Source organism: Hyperolius riggenbachi, chromosome 9 (genome assembly GCF_040937935.1).
Source record: "Hyperolius riggenbachi isolate aHypRig1 chromosome 9, aHypRig1.pri, whole genome shotgun sequence".
Lineage (NCBI taxonomy): Eukaryota > Metazoa > Chordata > Amphibia > Anura > Hyperoliidae > Hyperolius > Hyperolius riggenbachi.
This window is the reverse complement of record NC_090654.1, coordinates 53,335,689-53,357,239: the sequence shown is the minus strand read 5'-3', so window position 1 is coordinate 53,357,239 and position 21,551 is coordinate 53,335,689. Positions and strand designations below refer to the sequence as shown.

Genomic DNA, 21,551 nt, shown 5'->3' with positions numbered 1-21,551 from the left:
GGCCACAGCCACGCAGGTGCAGTGCCTGGCGACAGGCTGTCGTCCGAAAGCAAAATTGAGCCGCGGCGGGGGGACCAGAGGATTGTTGAGTACCGGTGCGGGCACAGGGCGACTGCAGGAAGCCGGTAGAAGCCCCAGGTAAATAAATCTGCCTTTTTTAATAACGCTTAAGGTTTCCTTTAATCCCCGCCCCAATGGTGTTTTATCACCTGCTTCTGCTGCATCCGGGTAGCGTAAGTTGCAGGCAGCTGCCACTGTGTCCCTCTGTGCCCGCTCTCTCCCCTGTGCATCTCTGTGGCCTTTTGTGCATCCTTCTCCTTGTGCCACCTTTAATCCCAGGTGCCACCTCTGCCCCTTTTGTCCTTCTGTCACCCTATAACTCCTTCTGTCCCCCTTTGTCCCCCTTTGTGCCTCTTTCTGTCTCCATGTGCCTCCTTCTGTCTCTTTGTGCCTCGATTTGTCCCCTTGTGCTACCTCTTCCCCCGTGTTCCTCCTTCAGTCCCCCTCTGTCTCCCTTTGTGCCTCCTTCTTTCTCCATGTGCCACCTCTGTCCCCCTGTGCCACCTCTGTCCACTGTGCCTCCCTCTGTCCCCCTGTGCATTCTTATGTGCCCCTTTGTGCTTCTTTCTGCCCCCCTGTTCCTCCTTCAGTCCCCCTCTGCCTCCTTCTTTCTTTCTATTGGTGCCTCCTTCTGTCTCCTTGTTTTGATTTCTGCCCCCTTTGTGCCTCCTTCTATCCTCCTTTGTGCCCTTTTCTGTCTCCCTGTGCTTCCTTCTGTCCCCCTTTGTGCCTTATTCTGTCTCCCATTGTGCCTCATTCTCTCCCCCATTGTGCCTCTTTCTGTCCCCCTTTGTGCCTCCTTCTAAACCACTTTGTGCCTCATTCTGTCCCCATTGTGCCTCTTTCTGTCCCCCTTTGTGCCTCCTTCTGAACCACTTTGTGCCTCATTCTGTCTCCCATTGTGCCTCTTTCTGTCCCTCCTTGTGCCTCCTTCTGAACCACTTTGTGCCTCATTCTGTCCCCATTGTGCCTCTTTCTGTCCCCCTTTGTGCCTCCTTCTGAACCACTTTGTGCCTCCTTCTGTCCCCCTGTGCCTTCTTCTGTCCTACTTTGTGACTCCTTCTGGCCCTCCTGCCTCCTTCTGTCCCCCTGTGCCTCCCTCTATCCCTCTGTGGGCCTCATTCAGCTCCCCTGTGCCTCCTTCTTTACTCCTGTGCCTCCTTCTGTTCCCCATTGTGCCTCCTTCTGTCCCCATTGTACTTCCTTCTGTCCCCGTGTGCTTCCTTCAGTCCCCGTACCTCCGTCTGTCCTTTGTGACTCCTTCTGGCCCTCAGGCCTCCCCCTGTCTCTCTGTGCCTCCCTCTGTCCCCATGCCTCTTTCTGTCCCCTTGTGCCTCCTTCTGTCCCCTCGTGCCACCTCTACCATCCGGTGCATCCCTCTGTCCCACTGTGCCTAGACTCCTTCTGTCTCTCTTTGTGCCTCTCTCTGTCCCCCTGTGCCTCCTTATGTCCCCTTGTGCCACTATCTGTCCCTGACCCTTCCTGCACTCCCCCAGCCCAGTGTGTAAATGCAGAAGCCCGCTCCTGAAGATGTGCCCAAGGCAGAACATCTTACCTATACATCGCCCCAGCTTACATGGGGGAGAACCTGCAGCAGAACCCCCTTGTTGCCACATTCGCTAGATAATGGTGTCATCTGCAGTGCAGCTTGTGCTGAAAATAAACGTAACTCTAATGTGGAAATACCGGTAGTATTACATATTAACGCAAACACAGAATCACCTGGGGCAGATTTAATACCTGAATACAGTTAAGATGTTCTATTTATAGGGCTAAAAATAATTTTATGACACAGCCAGAGGGGAGTATAAATCTGATGTGAAGTTGGCCCTTGCATGGTTGTCACACACAGGTCACGTCACGGTCACATGACTAATGAGCGCTCTTCTTTCTTTTAGGTTGCTTTAGTCAAATGTTATGCTGGATCTATACCATACAATTTTTTTGGCAGATTTACCTGCCAGATCGATTATTTCCAGCATGTATGATCTGAGGATCGATCTTTTTTTTTAAGCGATTTTCTGATCGATTTCTATAGAAGCGAACGGAAATCGATCAGAAAATAGATAAAAAAACGATCGATCTTCAGGTCAGACATGCTAGAAATAATCGATCTGGCAAGTAAATCTGCCCAAAAAATTGTATGGGGTGGATCCAGCATAAGTGTATACATTCCTGGAAGGGATTTGTTATTGCAGTGTGATGATACAGGTAGTCCCCGGTTAATGAACAGGATAGGGACTGTAGGTTTGTTCTTAAAGCAGGATTGTCACCAGAAAAATTAAATTTCCACAGAAACTGGTCTGAGTGTATTAAGTGATAAAGATTCTAATCCTGCATTCAAAACTCAAAACTTTTCCTGCTGTTATGGTTTGGAGTTATCACATACTTTAGGAGCACTGGCCTTTAATTGCCATTGCCATCAGCTGGCAAAACAGTTGCATGCTGGGGGGGGGGGCGGGGGGGAGTCTTTTTATCTATCATATATTCCCCCTCTTCCTTTTATTTCCCCCTCCTTCTAATGACACAAGATAGTGCACTTCCTAGTATAGTCCTTAGTGGGAGTGTCTGAAGACCCTGGGAGGAGGGGGGATAACGAATACACAATTAGCAAGAAATAGGGTAGATAAAAGATAGATGGAGGCCGGTATCTCTCTCTCCCTATCACCTTTGCTGGATTGCCTGTATGCCTATGTGACTGCCATAAAACCCTAATTGCATGAGTTGGTGCTCCGGCTGTTGTTCTTACTGGATGTTACAATTAGCAAGAAATTAGCAAGTGGAGAAAAAAAAAAAAAGAGCGAGGGAGGAAATGATGTCAGGATTAGCTTCATTCAAAGATAACCAAGATGGAAACGGTCTGGAATAGGATTCTCTGCTTTTCCTTTATAAAATTCACAGGAATCATAACGTGGACAGTGCAATACATCTGTTATGTAAGTAGAACTAGTATTTATCTACTTATATATGTGTTTTTTTATTTCTAGGTTAGCATGGGTGTCAATTGTTCTTTAACCTGAATCTGTTCAAAATTGAAACACTGTGCCATCTCTGTCCCCTGTACTCCCCTGTGCCTCCAGGGTCCTCCTCTGTGTCACCTCTGTTCCCCCGTGCCTTCAGTGTAGCCCTCTGTCCCCACTTTGTGTCACCTCCATCCCCCTGTGCCATCAGTTTCCCTTTCTGTGTCACTTCTGTTCCTCCATATCTTCAGTGCTTCGGGGGGAAGCTGTGTCACCTCTGTCCCCTGTGCCCTCAGTGTACCGCAACAAAATGTCATTTTACTAGTCTAACCAATTCAGGTTTCGGGGTTTTTTTACCCCCTAATATAATTTTGTCATTTTGGCTCTATCGCTCTTGATAAAGCAATAACTTTTTCAAAACTTATGTCATCAAAATGATATCTATATATAAATATAGCGATTACATCCAATCATTAGAGGCGGTAGCCATTACAGCTGTTAATAGATCTCAACGCCAAGCATAGGGGGTAAAACTTCAATGCAGGAAGAAAAACATTAAAATTTTTCATGTGTCACTGTCATTTAAAGGACTTACGAGCTGAAAGGTATAAAAAAAAAGTTTGCACCTGTGTCTATTTTGTATCTACGGAGGACGCCATGCGCGCACTCCGTTTACTTCCGCTGGGTCCCCGCTGTGCTACTGGCCCCCTGGTCGGCTCCCGACCCCACCGCCCGGGTCGGGCTCTCATTCCTCCAGTAACATGGCCGACAGAGCTTGCCGTGGCTGCGCAGTCCGCATAGACGCGAGTGCGGCTGCGCAGCTCTAGTGCTCCTCCCGCCGCGTCCTCACTACAGGCTGTTTCCTGTGCGTGGATTGGGGGGAGGCCCTAGAGCTGCGCGTCTATGCGGACTACACAGCCGTGGCAAGGTCAGTCGGCCATGTTACTGGAGGAATGAGAGCCTGACCTGGGCGGTGGGGTCGGGAGCTGACCAGGGGGCTAGTAGCACAGCGGGGACCCGGCGGAATTAAACGGAGGGCGTGGATGGCGTCCTCCGTAGATTCAAAATAGACACAAACGTTTTTATATACCATTCAGCTCGTAAGTCCTTTAAGTTTTTTTGTTTTTTTTTAAATCTTTTTCAACTTTTTGTTCAGCTTTATTGATTGATTTACCTGTAGGATGTGACAGGGGTGCACACTTGCACACGCGCGGAGGAGGAAATTAGTGCAAGACATGAAACTCACATCCAGGAACCTCCAGAAACACTAATCTGGAAGTGAGATTCATGTCCAAAAATCACAAGTGCATTTTTTCTTTAAATTGTGCCTGCTCATAACGATACCCGTTAATAGACTGATCGGTGAAAGGAAATGCATGTTCCCATTCACTGATTAAAGTGCCAGTGATCAATGATCACCAGCATCAATGAGATGCCAGTGGTCATTGATACAATGAAAGTGAAAGCAAACACACACTACGTACTGTTCACAGTACACAGGGATAAACTGAGGGAGGACATCTAGTGGCCAAAAAGTAAAACTGCTCCCTAATACAATAAATTAAATAAAAATAAATAAATCCCCCATTAAAATTGACTTTTTACCTCCCCCACTCTCCCATAGTTACCAAAATAAAATATTTGTATTTAAAAAAATTACATTTAAAAAAAAACCAACATAAATAGGGACTCAACTTTTTGAATATGTATGGCATGAGGCTATATTGCTGTTATTTTTTGCAAATAAGGGCTTGTAACTAGTGATGGACGCAAAACTAAAAAAATACACCTTTATTTCCAAAGAAAATATGTTGTACTAGGGAAATAGGGAAATGTTGTAATAACCGGGAAAAATGAGCAAATAAAATGCATTTAGAATAAAATAATTCTTAGCAAAACCTACCACCCAAGGAAAGTCTTAATTGGTGGCGAAAAAACAATATATAGATCATTTTGTTGTGATAAGTTGTGATAAAGTTATTGGCAAATGAATGGGAGGAGCGCTGAAAGGTAAACAATTGCTCTAGTCCATAAGGGGAAAATCTCTTAGTGGTGAACTGGTTAAAATCGATTTTCTCAAAAACTACAAGGCCTTTTTGAGTATTTTTTTTACTTGTTTCCACAGAATCAAATACCGTATATACCGGCCTATAAGGCGACTGGGCGTATAAGACGACCCCCCAACTTTCCAGTTAAAATATAGAGGTTGGGGTATACTCGCCGTATAAGACTACCCCAGTGTCAGGTTGGGGTGAAATTACCTAATCGTGCAGTCTTCCTGTGAATCGAAAAGTAGATTGCGCTCTGTGTTTAAAGAAAAGACTTGCTGTAATAGTTTCTTGCGAGCAACCGCTCGCACGGGTATCAGTGCGGCTTCCGGGGTCACCTGACTGGTGACGTGTGCGCTCTACTGATGAGATTTCCGGGCTGTATTGTGGAGCGCACGCGTCACCAGTCAGGTGACCCCGGAAGCCGCACTGATACCCGCGTGAGCGGCTGCTCGCAAGAAACTATTACAGCAAGTCTTTTCTTTAAACACAGAGCGCAATCTACTTTTCTATTCACAGGAAGACTGGTCATTTCACCACAGCCTGACACCTCCAACTACTGACGCTACCTCCAGACTGATACTCGGCGTATAAGATGACCCCCCACTTTGCAGAAGATTTTTAAGGGTTAAAAAGTCGTCTTATACGCCAGTATATACAGTATAAAGTTTCTGGCCGTTTGTATCGGCGGGTCGTTCAAAAGTCTGTGTTTGTAATTCAGGGACTAATTGTATAACGCTTGATTGTGCCTCATATGCCTGCAGCTGACATTCCTTAGTCCTTTGCTCAACACTCTAGTGTCACCCTGTCATTACGTGTGACGAGGTGGCCATCGGACATTGAGCCTGATTCTCCTTCTGTCCACCTGATCGGTTGCTGTCTGAACACTCATAGATAAATCAGTTATTAGATTTCTGTCTCCGTTGAACGTGCTCTTCTGGGTTGGGAAAGCCTAAAATTCCTCTTTTTTGCAAGTGCCAAGCTAGCCATACAGTATAGCGTGCTTCTGGATATTTTGGTGCCCTGGGCAAGGCAGTTGCTCCTATCAATGCAGGCTAAATTTAAAACAATTACAGCTTAATTAGCACATAAGTAGCACCTGTCATGTCGTTGTTGTGCTATTCAGGTCTGCTTTGTTATGCTAATCATTAGTGCTCGTTTAGGTTTTACATTTACCATCCATGCCTTTCCTAATGGAACTAGAAGTTGTGTACTAGAATCCCACAAAGCACAAAGTGTTAAAAATACCTTCCAGCAGGTAACGCCCTAGGCATCTGCCTGGATAGCCTATGCCTAAAAACGGCTTTCTAGAGCACTGACACTTTTTCCACACTTAACACTGAGGGTTCACAATTATATGTTGGCAGGATACAATTGGTCCATATTTAGCTGCATAAATCTGCATATGACATTTTTATAATCCTGCATCAACTCGGAATAACTTGCATGTCATTGACCATCCCTGGTCACCACAGTGTCCCAGTATGTGTACCAGTATATTTTTTCTAGAGCATATCTGCTGGTGAATCACACAGAGAGGACACTCACACCTTATGAAGATAGATTCCTTTGTGAAAATTGGACCCAGGACTCCAGAGTGGCAAAGCAAGAGAGATCCAAGCAGCTTTGTTTCTGCTGTATGTCCTGGTTTCTAATAGCTAAAGTAGCTGCCATCCCCCCCCCCCCCCCCCCTCCTTCCCAATGCCCTTATTTATCCAGGGAAAGGTGAGCATGTCTGACTTCTCTGAACTGTTAGAAATACAGTGTCCTATCTCCCTACCCCCTGCTGATGAAGGCTTTCATTTGCTCATTGCTACTTCTAATCACAGCCATCTTTATGTGCCTGCTCTTTCTGCAGGCTGTGAAAGCAGAGCAATAAAAGCCTCTAACAAACTTTTAAATGTAAAAAGTAGAGTAGAATTTATTTTAGTAATAGGCCACATTGTTAACATGCATTTTTAATGTGCTGTTGAGATGCCCTGGGGCTAAAAATGCTGCTCACTTCACTTTAACCCCTTAGCTCTGCGCAGCCCAAGCGACTGACTGTGACCGGATCATGCGATGGAGCGACGTACGCCAGCTTTTACATGAGCTTCTTCACGTTCTCTATTCCGAGAGTGATTTCTCATTATCTCCCCAACCAGTCAGGAGTTTTGTGATTGTGTCTAATATGCATCTTGATGACTCTGCAAGCCGTTATTAAATAATTCAGACCCTGCAGCGTGAGTCACTCCACAAGACAGATGATTCCTCGTATCCCGAACCTCTGCCAGATAACCTGACATTTCACGATGAACTCTGAGCTTTATAAAGGGCACCTGTCCAATTTCCATATTCAAGTAAAATTCCACCTTTATTAAAAAATAATTGCTGTAACATACATCAGTGGTACCCGAATCATGTTGTAATTTGGTGTTAATAAAATTAACGTTGTCTTTAAAGAGAATCTGAAGCCTTACTGAAAAACAAAAACAGATGCTCACCTAAGGAGAGGGAAGACTCTGGGCCCTATAGAGCCTTCCCCTTCCTCTCCTGGTCCCATCGTTCCCCCGCAGGCTCCTCTGTTTAAATATCCCGCTGCGGGAAACTTCGGCAGCTTGTGCGCTCCTTAAAGGGAACCAGAGACGAAGCACCCTTGTGTATTTTACCATATGTATCAGTAAGAACATTAGAGAAAACACTTATCATGCTCTCTGTTTCATCCTCACTGCTAAAAGTGTCTGTTATCAGCTGTGATAAGAATCCCAGACTGAGCATTCAGTCTGGCTTTGCAGGGAATAATTATAGCTGAGTCATTATAGCAGAACCACAAGGGGGCAGGCTTGGGCTTGAAAAGACACCAGAGAAGACAGACTCAGCTATAATCTTTCCGTAGCAAAGCTAGACTGAGTGCTCAGTCGGGGATTCTTATCAGAGGTGATAACAGTCAGATTAAACAGAGAACAATGAAACAAAGAGCAGATTAGGTGTTTACTGTCATGTTCCCACTGATTTATAAGGTAATATACAAGAGGGTGCTTCATCTCTGGTTCTCTTTAAGATAGTCTACTCTGTACAGTGCAAGTGTGTGAGAGAGGGCGCTCGCGCATGTGCAGTATGGAGCGGCCCGTCTTCAGGAGCACACGGGCTCCCAAAGGCTTCCAAAGCCCACCCGCAGCGGAAGAGAGCAGTCTACGACCCATGGGTAGGAGGCTGCAAACGGAGGATCCAGCCAGCCAGGAACTATGGGACGAGGAAAGGGAAGGCTCTATAGAAACCAGAGCCTTCCCCCTCCTTAGGTAAGTATTTGTTATTTTAATTTTTGGCTTCAGCCTCCGTTTGAAGGGACCCTGAGCAGTAAAAGTAAACAAAATTGGTACTTACCTGGGGCTTTCTCCAGCCCACCGTAGGTCAGGAGGTCCCCCAGCATCCTCCTGGCTCCTCTCCCGGTCCCGTTGCAGAATACACCACCCGCGACACCCGGGGCGAGTGTCCGGCTGACACTTCCTTATCACGCCGGCCGCTACGCGTCATCACGGCAGCCGGCGTGACAGGACTGCGCATGCGTGGTTTAGAGTTAGAAAAACATGCATGTGCAGTACTGTCACTTCAGCCATGATGACGCGTAGCGCCACTGATAAGGAAGTGTCAGCCCAACACTCGGTGCGGGTGTCGCCAGTGGTGTATTCTGCAGCGGGACCCAGAGAGGAGCCAGGAGGACGCTGGGGGATCTCCCGACCTACGGTGGGCTGGAGAAAGCCCCAGGTAAGTACAGATTTTGTTTATTTTTACTGCTCAGGGTCCCTTTAAACCTGTACTGTTTAGTGCTCTGTGTAAACTACAGACTGGCCAGTAAATATCCCAGGGACCTCCCTCTTCCTGCATGCGTAATTAGCTGCACAGGACTGAATGCATTGCAGCGCTTGAGAGGTAGACCAGCACTTATCAGAAAACTGACACGCCCAATTCTCACTTTTCTTTCAGTAAAGTGTGCCAGAGACAAAGCAACCTGCTTTAATTCATACTATATATTAGTTGGGACATGAGAACAGAAACTTACTCTGCAGTCTGTTTCATTCTGATCTGCCCTGTGAGCTTGTAATTTCCTCTGTCAAAATCACTGACTGAGCTCTCAGTTGTATGCTTGGCCTGGAAGCTCTATATAGCAGTGAGAGCAGTCTGCTCAAGCTGTCTGCTCAAGCTTCTTATCTCCCCTCCCACATTCCTTCTCCTCACTGATTGGCTGAGGTCAGGTCAGTGTGACACAAGGCTGATAAGGGAAATACACCTCACCCCTCTGCAGAAGCGGCTGAAATACAATCTATGCTGTGCTCACACGTGTTTACAAAGCAAGCTTGGTATGACAATGCAGTTTCTAGGAGAAAAAAGAAAGAATAAGGGAAGAAATTACATCAGGATTGGCTTCAGTCAGAGGCAGTGAAGATGGAAAATGCCTGAAACTATGTTCTCTTTATTTACTACAGTATATAAAATGGCAGAGCTGAACTGTAACCTGGATGTAAACTGTTTACTTTACACTGCGTGGCAGAGAGAGAGAGTGACAGGAACACACAGACAGAGCTGCAGCTGATGTTTATTTACACACATTTGAAGCTATATTTCTGCTCTCTATCATTTTGAACAGATTCCAGTCACAGTATTAGAGCCAGTGAAGATAGTTTCTGTATGCTGGATGTGCTGGGCACATTCCTCCATAGTAATGTCCACAGTGAGAACTGTTCTCTGTAAATGTCATTTTCTTCAAATAAAACATGAAAAGATGAAAAAAAGCCTTTGCATTGCTATTTGCTAATTACTGGAAGTATATGTTTCATTTAGAATTTTAGATCGTAGTCCTTTAAGGGCTCTGCCTCAGACTCAGGAGACCAGGGTTCGAATCTCGGCACTTCCTGTTAAGTATGCCAGCACCTATTCAGTGAGGAGACCTTGGGCAAGACTCCCTAATGCTGCTACTGCCTATAGAACGCGCCCTAGTGGTTGCAGCTCTGGTGTTTTGACTCCACCAGAAGAAAAGCTCGATATACTGGTAAATGTTCGGTGTCTTGTCTGTTGATCTACAGTAGTGGTGGCATAATCCTGCTCCTCATTATGAAGGTATCTCGCACCTTCTCGGATGGTGACCTCCGGGTGACCAGAAGGTGCTGCTGCTGTCATGAGTGGAAGATTCAGACTCATGTCCCTGCCTGTGCCCGGCTCTCGTTGTGTATACACAGCTTGCAGCGTTGTGGCAGTGCTGTGACATAACACAGCAGATATGAATAAAGCCCACATTCCATAAATGTCTGTAATTCTTCAATCCGCAGTGAGGATAAAAGGAGCTCAGCAAGCAAAACGTGGATTCTATAACATGGATCCATCATCGCAGTACCAGTGAATAAAGTGTCATTAGAAAAAAAAGGGAACTATAAGGAATGGCTGAGTTTGCCTCTCTAGCTCTTCTAACACTCCCCCCCCCCCCCCCCCTTTATCTCCCACCCCCCTTTATCCCACCCCGAGCCCATACAGCTCTGCAAGTTCTCTGGACTCCTATTGTTCAGAAACCACTTTCCGTATGAAGGAGAAGCCAATGCTTTGAATAAAGGTATCTCCTTAGTTATATAAGCTACTGCAAGTAATTTTAAGCAACTGTTCTTGAAATCTGCTTTAAAAGATAACTGAGAGAGTCCTTCCTGGCCCTTTATGCCATGGCTTGAATGTAACTCAACTTAGAGGAAACATGGGGTGAAAACAAACCGATGAGATAAACAATTGTATTTATCCTCCTTCTTTAAAAAAAAATTACTTTTTTTTTAGAAATCCCGCAGTTTTATTTTATTTATAAATCTACTTTTTAAGTGTTTCATTGTCTGTGCTCAATGACACATTCATTGGAGTGTGCCAGAGCTAAAATCTATGAACTGTTGACCTTTTTTTTATCTCTTTCCTGCTCTCAGATGCCATTTGTTTGCCAGGAAAGTGTTTTATGGCTGGACTTCCATATCTGTGAGGGTTACACTATAGTCTGACCCAGTTCTGACCCGGACAGTCAACTTGCATACCTGATTTTTAACTCTTGCAGGCAGAGAAAGAAAAAAAAGGAACACAGCCTAGTTATTTTTTTGCTTGGCACTGCACATACACATGTCTATCTCATCATGTCACATGTCATCTCGATTGTCCTTTAAAGAGGAGCTGTCAGCAATACTATCTCAGAAAAAAAACCACCACATATAAAAGTAGATAAATACTTGCTCTACTTACATAACATATGTAGCTCCACTGTCCATGTTTTGATTTGACTGATTTTTCTATAGTAAATAAAGAGAAAATCCTTCTTAGGATTCTCCATCTTAACTGTGTCTATTTTGAAGCCAATGCTGATGTAATTTCCTCCCTTACTCTCCTCTGCCTAATTGTGTATGCATTGCCTGCCCTCCTCTCAGTCTTCAGGCACTCCCACCCAGCTCTGCAATTGAAAGTGCATTGTCCCAGAAATATTGGCCAATCAGTGAGGAACAGAGGTTTGGGAGGGGAAAACAGGAAGGAAAGAGGCTTCAGCTGCATTAGTTAAGTCTGAGGGGAAATAGAGAAGCAAAAAAGGACAACCCAGCATGCCCTGCAACTTCCTTAGTGTGGCAGATGTACCAAATAAGAGCCAGGGAAACTGGGGAATGTTGTTTCATGGATAAGAAAATGAAGTGTGATTTTTAACTTTTGGATCGCCTGGTTAGCATCCTTATTACTTGTTTACCAAATAAAAATAAATAATTGATTTTTGATTTTTTTCCCAAGAGTTACAGGGGCGTTGCTAGGATCCTAAGAGATCCGGGGCACTTTTGGGCACTCCAGACATAAAATGGGTGTGGCCACGCACCAGAATGTGGGTGTGGTCATGGGTGGAGCCAAATTTACATGAATTTAACAACGGTCTAAGTAGACCTGCCCAGCAAAATATTGGATGAAGCCCCCTCTGCATCAATACAGAAAAAAATGCAGCATACCACATAACAAGGCAGAGTTACCTGGCTTCTGTTCTGGCTGGTCTGGCCTGGCAGTTCCCCCATAGCATTCCCTGAGCGTCTAGTGGACCCCCCGTTCCCACGGGCCTGCGACTGAGGCACCACAACTATGCTTTTTTTCTTTGAAATTTTAACATCGATTTTCACAAAAAGTATAAGGTCTTTTTGAAACAAAAAAATGTCTTCTTGTTCCCACTGTTCTTCTTAGCATTCCCTACAAATTTGGTGTTTCTGGCATTTAAAGAGAACCAGAGACGAAGCACCCTAATGTATTTTATTACATTTATCAGTGGGAACATGACAGTAAACACCTATCATGCTTTTAGTTTTATTCTTCTCAGTCTAATCTATCTGTTATCAACTTTGATAAGAATCCACCGACTATTCAGTCTAGGTTTGACCTGGAATCATTATAGCTGAGTCACTCTTCTGTGGAGTCTTTTCAAGCCCAAGCCTGGCCCCTCCTGGCTCAGATTTCCTACTCAGAGCTGTTGACATAGGAGGGGCTGCTGCTGCAGAGAAAGAAGCTCTGAAACAGACAAGTGTATCTGTGTGCAGTGTGCAGCCAGTCATTATCTACTGTATGCAGTTTCATTTCTATGAGAGACACTTCCTACTAGCAGCCACACAGCATACCAGAATAATAAAGTTGAAAGCAGACAGATGAAAGGCTGCAGCAGCCCTGCTTGTCTATAGTCTCATAGAGGCTAGACAGCACATCCAGAACAGCTAATAACCTAGCAGAAGGGATATGAGCCGGCGGCCATATTGGATATTTCCTGGAGCAATAATGGATAAAAAACACTCAAAAAGGCACACCAGAGTAGCGAAATTATCAGGTAGAGCTTTTATTCTTTACAAGCTATCAACTGATATGTTTATTTTGTGTGAATCGTTCATCTCTGGTTCCCTTTAAAGGGGCTTTGCTATTAACCGCTAAAGTCGGTGGGCGTTTAATTTTCCCACGGTCAGAAGGAGAATTTTTAAATTGATTTTCTCAAAAACTGTAAAGTCTTTTTGAATTTTTTTTTCCTCTTGTTCCCAATTTTCTTCTTAACATAACCTGAAAATTTGGTGTTTCTAGCTTTTAAGGGGGCTTTGCTATTAAACGTTAAAGTCGGCAGGCAGACATTTTCCAAACGGCAGCAAAGCAGAGCTTAAAACGATAAATATCGTTCAGGCAGGACAAAAAAAGCAGGTTTCAAAACGATAAATTACGTTCACAAGGTCTGCACTATTTTAACCTTTTAAAACGATAAATATAGTTTTAAACAAATATCGGGCAGAAGGGGGCGCCATTATTTAACCGGCACCATTTTTCACAGGACGCATCTGTGGCCCTCCTTGCTCCCTACATATCTTCCAGTACCTCTCACGTATCTGTTGTTTGTACAGCAGGTCTGTCAGGGAATGAGAGGGAGGCAAAGCATCTCCAAGTGGAGTTACCAGACTTGATCAGTAGATCCCAGATAAGTAAGTAATGCTGTTGTACTCAGTACACTGGGCAGGAGTGGAGTTTGTGGCGAGAAGAACAGAGAATGCAAGTTAAAACTCTACCATTCATGGAAGAAACCATATATAAATATGATCTAAAAACACCACCCCCTTCTCTGAGTCCAGGATTATTTAAAATGGGCCAAGGCAAAATGTAAAACTTCCCTGTGGTCTCACAAATGAAAATGTAACATTTTCTTTTGAAATCAGTGACATAGTTAGAGACTATGGGCCCCCATAGCAAAACTTTCATGAGGCCTTTAGATCTAGGCACTTTCGAGCAATACCACCTGTCCCTATGGATATGAGGTGACTGGGCAATTTACATTTCCGTGCAATGTACACTGTGTATAGTCCATGAGCACTGAGACAGTCAGAGGGTGGAGAAACAGAGGAAAGTTTACACTGAACACATCAAGTACCACATGGGCCCCCTCGTCTTCAAGGCCCCATAACAGTTGCTATGGCTACTGCTACATGCCTGTTTGATATCATAGGTGCGGTGAATTCCTTGATAAAAGGCAGAAAGGCTGTCTGTCTTGTTATTACTACCCAGGTGGAAGACCAGCATCTGTGCCCACATGTTTCCATCCATATTTTAGCTTATTTAAAGAGACCCCGAGTTGGGTTTGTGAAATCATATTAGGACACAGAGGCATATTCTGTATACAATGACCAGCCTCTGTGTCCTTCTGTAGTTTGTCCAGCCCCCCCTCGGACTCTACTGTCCCCCATTAAAAAAAAGTGCCAGGCTAGTGACATGCAGATTGTCGCTAGCCTGTTATTTACCTCTGCCCTGCCACTCACCGGCGGTCCCCTGCCTCCTGTATAGCACGGCTCCCCGCCTGTGTCCCTTCCCTCCCCGCCTTCGTAAGCTTCCTACAATTCGCTTACGGAGGCAGGGAGGGACACAGGCAGGGAGCCACGCTATACAGGAGGTGGGGGAGCGGTGCTGAATGACAGGGCAGAGGTAAATAACAATCTGCGTGTTGTTAGCCTGGTGCTTTTTTTAATGGAGGACAGCGGGGGGGGGGGGGGGGGGCTGGACGCACTATAGAAGGGCACAGAGGATGGTCATTGTATACAGAGTATGCCTCTGTGTCCTAATAGGATTTCACAAACCCAACTCGGGTTCTCTTTAAGCAAAATAGTGCCAAACTGCATACAGTATGTATTACAACAGCATGACTCCATAGGAATAGCGTCTGGCTGCTAAATGAACATGCATGCAGTTCAGACTGTTCAGTGCAACACACTGTTGACATGGCCTGTCCCAACTTTTTGTGAAACATTCAAATCGTGCATATATTTGGCTAAAGCAGTCCCCCATCATGACTCCTCTTTAGATCACATTTCCCATGATGCCTTTTGGTTGTCATCACAATGTCCAGCCAGCGCAAGGTAGTCTTCTATTGTCCATTAACAAGGCAGCTGGTATTTGCAGCCCCGCTGAATAAATTTGGGATCACGATGAACGTTTCTAGTGTCACATCATCGTGCTGTAGTCATGGCATCCAGAGATTGACCGGCGGAGGACCAGAGGCGAGGCGGCAGCAGCGGAACTGTTTTGATTCCTGTTAGAAGCTGCAAACACAAGAAGACATCTGGAGGGAATGGAGTTGTGATGCAGCTCCTGGTGTACATAATTCTATCACACGTTCTTCTGGACAGCCTCTCTGTGTATAAGTCCCGGGACACTACATTATAGTATAGATAGCCGGCTATTCTACAGCTGCTGACAGGTCTCCCCTCCGCCTTCATATCGGGGACTTAAAAGCACAACTAAACGCAACGTAAACAAAACATGGTTTTAACAGTCATGCTGATTAGAGCAAATTCTAAGCATTACCTTTGGAACTGAACTTTCAAAAGATATGTGTGTGTTACATATACATGCAATCTGAGAATATCTGAGAAATTCCTTGACTTCCTGTTGCTCACAAATACTCAAAGCCAGGTTTATACTTTTTCTGCGCCTAGCCCAACTTTTTTGCTGCTCCCTATCCATCTATGGGTAACAGCGCCCTCCCCTTCCATGTGCAACCCCCTCTGCTGTGTGTAACATCCATTATAGCAGTCCCTCTCTTTCATGAACAGCTTCCTTGAGCAGCGTTTCTTCTCTTACATATGTTGCTCCCCATTTGCAGCCTTATTTTCTAAATTCAGCATCCTCTTTTCCATGGTAAACCGCCCCTTGGGTAGCAGCTGCCCTAGACACAGGCCTTTGTTGTCTTTCCAGAAATCCAGCCCTGCAAATACTTCTTCTATAATTTCAGTCTGTACACTTAAGGGGCCCATACACTCAGCCGATTTTCTGGCCGACCGATCGATCCCGATCGATCGATCAATGGATTGCAAATCGGTTGGCCAATCGACCAATTTCGATGGATTTCTGTCGAACTGGCAGGGTGGAAAATTTAGGTCGATCTGATGAGATTGCTTATCAGTTTGCATTGGCCTTAATGGAAATCTGATGGCAAAAAAATGCCATCAGATCGAATTTCAATAGATTTCAAACTGAAATCTATTGGAATTCTATCCTGGTAAAAAATGTTCTAAAAACGCATCAGATAGATCATTAGATGCATTTCTTATCTATCTGCTGCCAATCTGACGAGTGTATGGGCACCTTAAAGGTACACTAAGCACTGCTGTGGGGGCTGCCAGGTGGCTCGACAACTTCCCTTCCCTGTTAACTTATTCCTGTATCCCACCTCGTGTGCAGGGTTGCCAACTCAATTTCTTATTTTTCCTGGACAAAATGGTCAAAAAATCTGGACACCCCAAGGTTTGGACGGACAGGGGGTGGAGTCAGGGGGCGGAGTCATTAGCGGGCTTTTTTTTTAGGAAACTTGTTAATTTTGGGAGGAAATAAACATAGCTGAAGCAGGTGATTACTGCATAAGGCTCATGTGAAACACAGTCCCACTGAACTGACACACAGTGCTGTCCTGCAGAGGTCTGCCACTTACACAATGCTGCCCCGCAGAGGTCTGCCACTTACACAATGCTGCCCCGCAGAGGTCCGCCACACACAATGCTGCCGCAGAGGTCCGCCACACACAATGCTGCCCCGCAGAGGTCCGCCACACACAATGCTGCCCCGCAGAGGTCCGCCACACACAATGCTGCCCCGCAGAGGTCCGCCACACACAATGCTGCCCCGCAGAGGTCCGCCACACGCAATGCTGCCCCGCAGAGGTCCGCCACACGCAATGCTGCCCCGCAGAGGTCCGCCACACGCAATGCTACCCCGCAGAGGTCCGCCACACGCAATGCTGCCCCGCAGAGGTCCGCCACACGCAATGCTGCCCCGCAGAGGTCCGCCACACACAATGCTGCCCCGCAGAGGTCCGCCACACACAATGCTGCCCCGCAGAGGTCCGCCACACACAATGCTGCCCCGCAGAGGTCCGCCACACACAATGCTGCCCCGCAGAGGTCCGCCACACACAATGCTGCCCCGCAGAGGTCCGCCACACACAATGCTGCCCCGCAGAGGTCCGCCACACACAATGCTGCCCCGCAGAGGTCCGCCACACGCAATGCTGCCCCGCAGAGGTCCGCCACACGCAATGCTGCCCCGCAGAGGTCTGCCACACGCAATGCTGCCCTGCAGAGGTCCGCCACACACAATGCTGCCCTGCAGAGGTCCGCCACACACGCAATGCTGCCCCGCAGAGGTCTGCCACACACAATGCTGCCCTGCAGAGGTCCGCCACACACAATGCTGCCCCGCAGAGGTCTGCCACACACAATGCTGCCCTGCAGAGGTCTGCCACACACAATGCTGCCCTGCAGTGGTCTGTGACACACACAATGCTGCCCTGCAGAGGTCTGTCACACACAGTGACCACAAGAAGCTATATGGAGGGAGAGAGGAGGGGTGGATGATAGCACATGGGACAGAGAGGAGGAAAAGCGAGAAAAATAGTAAGGGGGATGATTTTGCATTGGAATGGGGCACAAACGGTGAGACAACTGCAAAAACTAAGACAGGTGTATTCAATAATGTCCCACTGTTTTCAGCAGTGTGATTGTATTAGGACCACAACACTATGATCAGGAGGATCAGATACAGGCACTCAAATCCCAGCCTTTGCAGCTCATAGAGGGTAACTGCTTGCCACATCTAGCTGGGGGGAGACAGACACAGCAGCAGGAGAGGTGATGTGACTGCACAGCTCTGCACTTTGTGCAAGTTCAGTTCCAGAGACATAGCATGCTGCTTCAGACACAGCATGTCACTGAGCCTGCACTGCTTGTCTCTCATCTGCTCCCAATCTGAATGTAAACACAAATGTGCATAGCTGAGCTCTACCACCTCTCATGCTGTCTGTCCATTCCTCCACCCATCCATGTGGCAAGGAGCTAGTTTTCCCTAATCTTTATAATGTATAGTAGTACTAGTGCTGCTGGTTACCTGCTGCTGCTGTCTGGGGGAGAGCAACTGAGGACGGAGAGTGAATCAGCCTTTAATCAGCCTCTCTGACCTGACTGGGACCATGATGGATATCACTCCTGAAGTTCTGGACCCACGTGGTGCACTGCTCTGAACGGGAGTGTGGGGGGCGGGCTCTCTCGGCTGCTTTTCTCTGGCTCTCTCTCATTGGCTGGAGAGAGGCAGAAGCACCACAAAGAGCACTGCTGATTGGAGGGACTGGGAGGGAATAAGGAGATAGAAGCCTGGGGGTTCTTACTGATCTGCCGTGTGCTGTGTGTAGCTGCTGTTATCGCGGCTGTTTACATTTTAGACGGACGCCTTCTTAGAAGTACGGACAAGTACGGACAGGGGAAATTCCCTGTCTGTAGTATGGACTGCCCGTACTTTTACGGACGGTTGGCAACCCTGCTCGTGTGTAACAGTATTAGTGCTGATCATATATCTGCTCATCAGGTCTGACAAGTGCGGTCTGTAAAAGTGTACCTGAGACAGAGGAAAAAGTTCAATTCTACTTATCTGGGGTTTCTGCCAGCTCCCTGTAGCCTAGCAGGTCCCTCGCTTTCCTCCCAGGCCACTCCATTGTGCTGCTGTGCCCCTCCAAAAGCCCACCGACTGGACAGTCATGGGCTACTGTGGTCGGGAGCCTTCCCTGGTTGCAACAGGCAATCTATCGGAGAGGGACAGTGGCCTAACAAAGTTGACTGGGAAGAAGTGAGAGACTTGTAACGGCCCATCTTACAAGGCTCATAAAACAAATGTGGCCATCAGGATCGTGGAGATTATGGATGTGGAATCCATAATATGTGTAGCCACAAAAACACCTGATCTGGATTATCAGAGAAAGGGAAGGTAAGTAGTTGGAACCCCTGTAGTCACAGGGGGTTCTTCCCCCTATTTACACCCCTGGCCATGCCTGTGCAGTAAGCCGGAGGTACTCATTCACGTGCCCTTAGGCAGGGGCGGCCATGCTTGCGCGGTTGTGCCAGAAGAGGACCGTTGCCCTGATGTAAAGGAGGGTCCTGGAGAGCAGCGGAGGAGCAAAGGACAGCATGAGAAACTTCTGGAGGCTCTCCTTAGGTAAGTATTTTCTCTTGAGATACATTTCCTCAGCTCGGGTTCTCTTTAACATCTTAGCACTCGCTACATGATTCTGATCCGATTATGAGAATGATTACAATTAAGATTTGTTCCTCCTAAAATAAACATTTATTTTCCACTGCCTGACAGTTTATAGAAGTGAAGTGAGTGACATAAATAAAATAGATTGCGAGTTTATCTTAATACTTCCTTTTCCACTTGACTTTGGCAGGAATAGGAAGGGGATCGCTTTTAATAACTTCAAAAAGCATTCTTCATCCTGCTCTGTGTGACGGGGTGATATCAGTTTTCACGTTCATGGACTAAGTCTGGCAAGGTTAATCATATAAGTGTGTCTGTCCATTCTCGTTAGCGTACGTATTAGTATGCCGCTGGTCAGTTTGGCGCAGGGTGATTCGAATGAAGCTCACCCTGCTGAAATTCCGGGGTCCTGCTTTTGCCAGCACCTGAATTACACGTACCTGGACTACGGCATTACAGCTATAAGGTTGCCCATATCATGCACTATTGACCTGCTTCGTTCTGTTTATACACGGCTGCTGATGGAAACGCCATCATCCAATCTGACCCAACTTAGAGCTGCCATTTTGCCAGCATGGGCCAACATTCCTCAGCAGTGGTATCAGCGCCTTGTTGAGTCCGTGCCAAGCAGAATATCGGCTATGATCAGAGTTAAAGGTGCACCAACTCGTTATTAGAGGGTGTCTATAATGTTTTGGCCACTCAGTGTATATTAGCCTGAACACTAACACCCAATTTAACCATTCGGCATGCCATAGCTCATCAGGGGGGACTGTATGGCTGATATTTTTGGTGAAACCCCTCCCACAGTGTGATGTCAGGACCTAGGTCCTGACAGTTTACTGTCTGGGAGCCTTCTTGCATTGTGGGAAATAACAGCTGTTTCCAACTGCTAAGCAACCAGTATCTCCCTCTGTGCATATGTATAGCCATTAAAAACAACAACTGTTTAGCCTATCAGATTGTTAGGGGGTGTGGTTATAAATAATAGCAGCTGGTGCGGTCTAGTTTTTTTTCTTGTCTGCCAGTAGTAAAGATGATTCCATGCAGGCTGATTAGGGATCGAACAAATTACATGGTGAATAGCTATAATTTTTTTGATCTCTCATATTTTTTTAACCTTTTGCAATATATTTGATTTATTTTTCCCCTTTTTGCTAAAGTTCCACTTTAAACTCTCCGCGAACATCTGGCAGGGCATGCTGGTACTTGTGGTGTTTTTGTTTGTAGCTGGCGTTCTGTAGTGAATGATAGTCTAGCTGTCAGCAATGCTTTATCCATCCTTGGAGTGGGCGATTAACCTTCCATGGGCCCTGGACAAATACCGTCTGCCCTCAGACTCTGGCACAGCTCTTCGCCTTGCTTCCTGCCCGTTAAGCATCACTACTGATCTGAGAAGTGGGTTTTTATGTGTGGAAGTTCAGCGTGATTGGAGGGCAGTGACTCTGCCAGTTCATGAAGGTGCTGGAGCCGCACACAGCAGCTACAAACTGACTTCTCCGAGTAAATTACTGGCACATACTGCAGGTGGAAAACCTGTTTAATAGACACCCGGGGGCCGCCGGCAGCTGTGCTGTTACAGGATGAATCCAGCATTTTACTGCAAAGAACATCTGAACACAGAGAAACAGAGAAGGGGGCTGAACTTTTTGCAAAGGCTCAGAACACACAGAACTGATAATTCAGTGTTTGGTGGAGGTTGGAACATAAGTGGGCCTGCGGTCCTCTCCTGGATTTTATAAATGGAAATAATATGTATACAAAGCGCTCATCATCACTTTCAGGGATTGGAATCCACCACCAGGCACCCCGTGATGGAGAGAACTCACCCGATTGTGTGACCAGTATTAGACTGGTTAGGACTTGCATTGGGCACTCTGGTATCTCCTTTAGCCCTTGCGTGTTTCCTTATGGCGTACTGGCTCAAATAGCCTCCTCCATTTAGAAAGCGATACAACATAAAAGAACGCTCATATCTAAATGGAGAGGGCCATTTGGGCTAGTGCACCATAAGGAAACTCACAAGGGCTAAAGCAGAAACTAGAGTGCCCAACGTGAGTCCTGACCAATGGCGCAGTGGTTAGAGCTCTCGCCTTGCAGCGCTGGGTCCCCGGTTTGAATCCCAGCTAAGTCATCATCTGCAATGAGTTTGTATGTTCTCCTTGTGTCTGTGTGGGTTTCCTCCGACACTCAGGTTTCCTCCCACATCCCCCAAAACAACAGATAAGTTGATTGGCTTCCCCCTAAAAAATGGCATTAGACTACAATACATACACTACATGATACATACAGAGACATATGACTATGGTAGGGACTAGATTTTGAGCTCCTTCAAGGGACAGTTAGTAGCAAGACAATATATCCCTTGGCAAATTTTGACTTAAAGTTACTTTTATTCAACCAGCAAGTAATTTTTTGAGGATAAATT

At 46.2% G+C, this 21,551-nt stretch overlaps 1 protein-coding gene across 1 annotated transcript in view; it reads left to right on the top strand.

Moving 5' to 3' along the window:
* Positions 1–21,551, top strand: part of OXTR (oxytocin receptor) — a 101,962-nt gene that overhangs the window by 15,290 nt on the left and 65,121 nt on the right. The window lies entirely within an intron of this gene.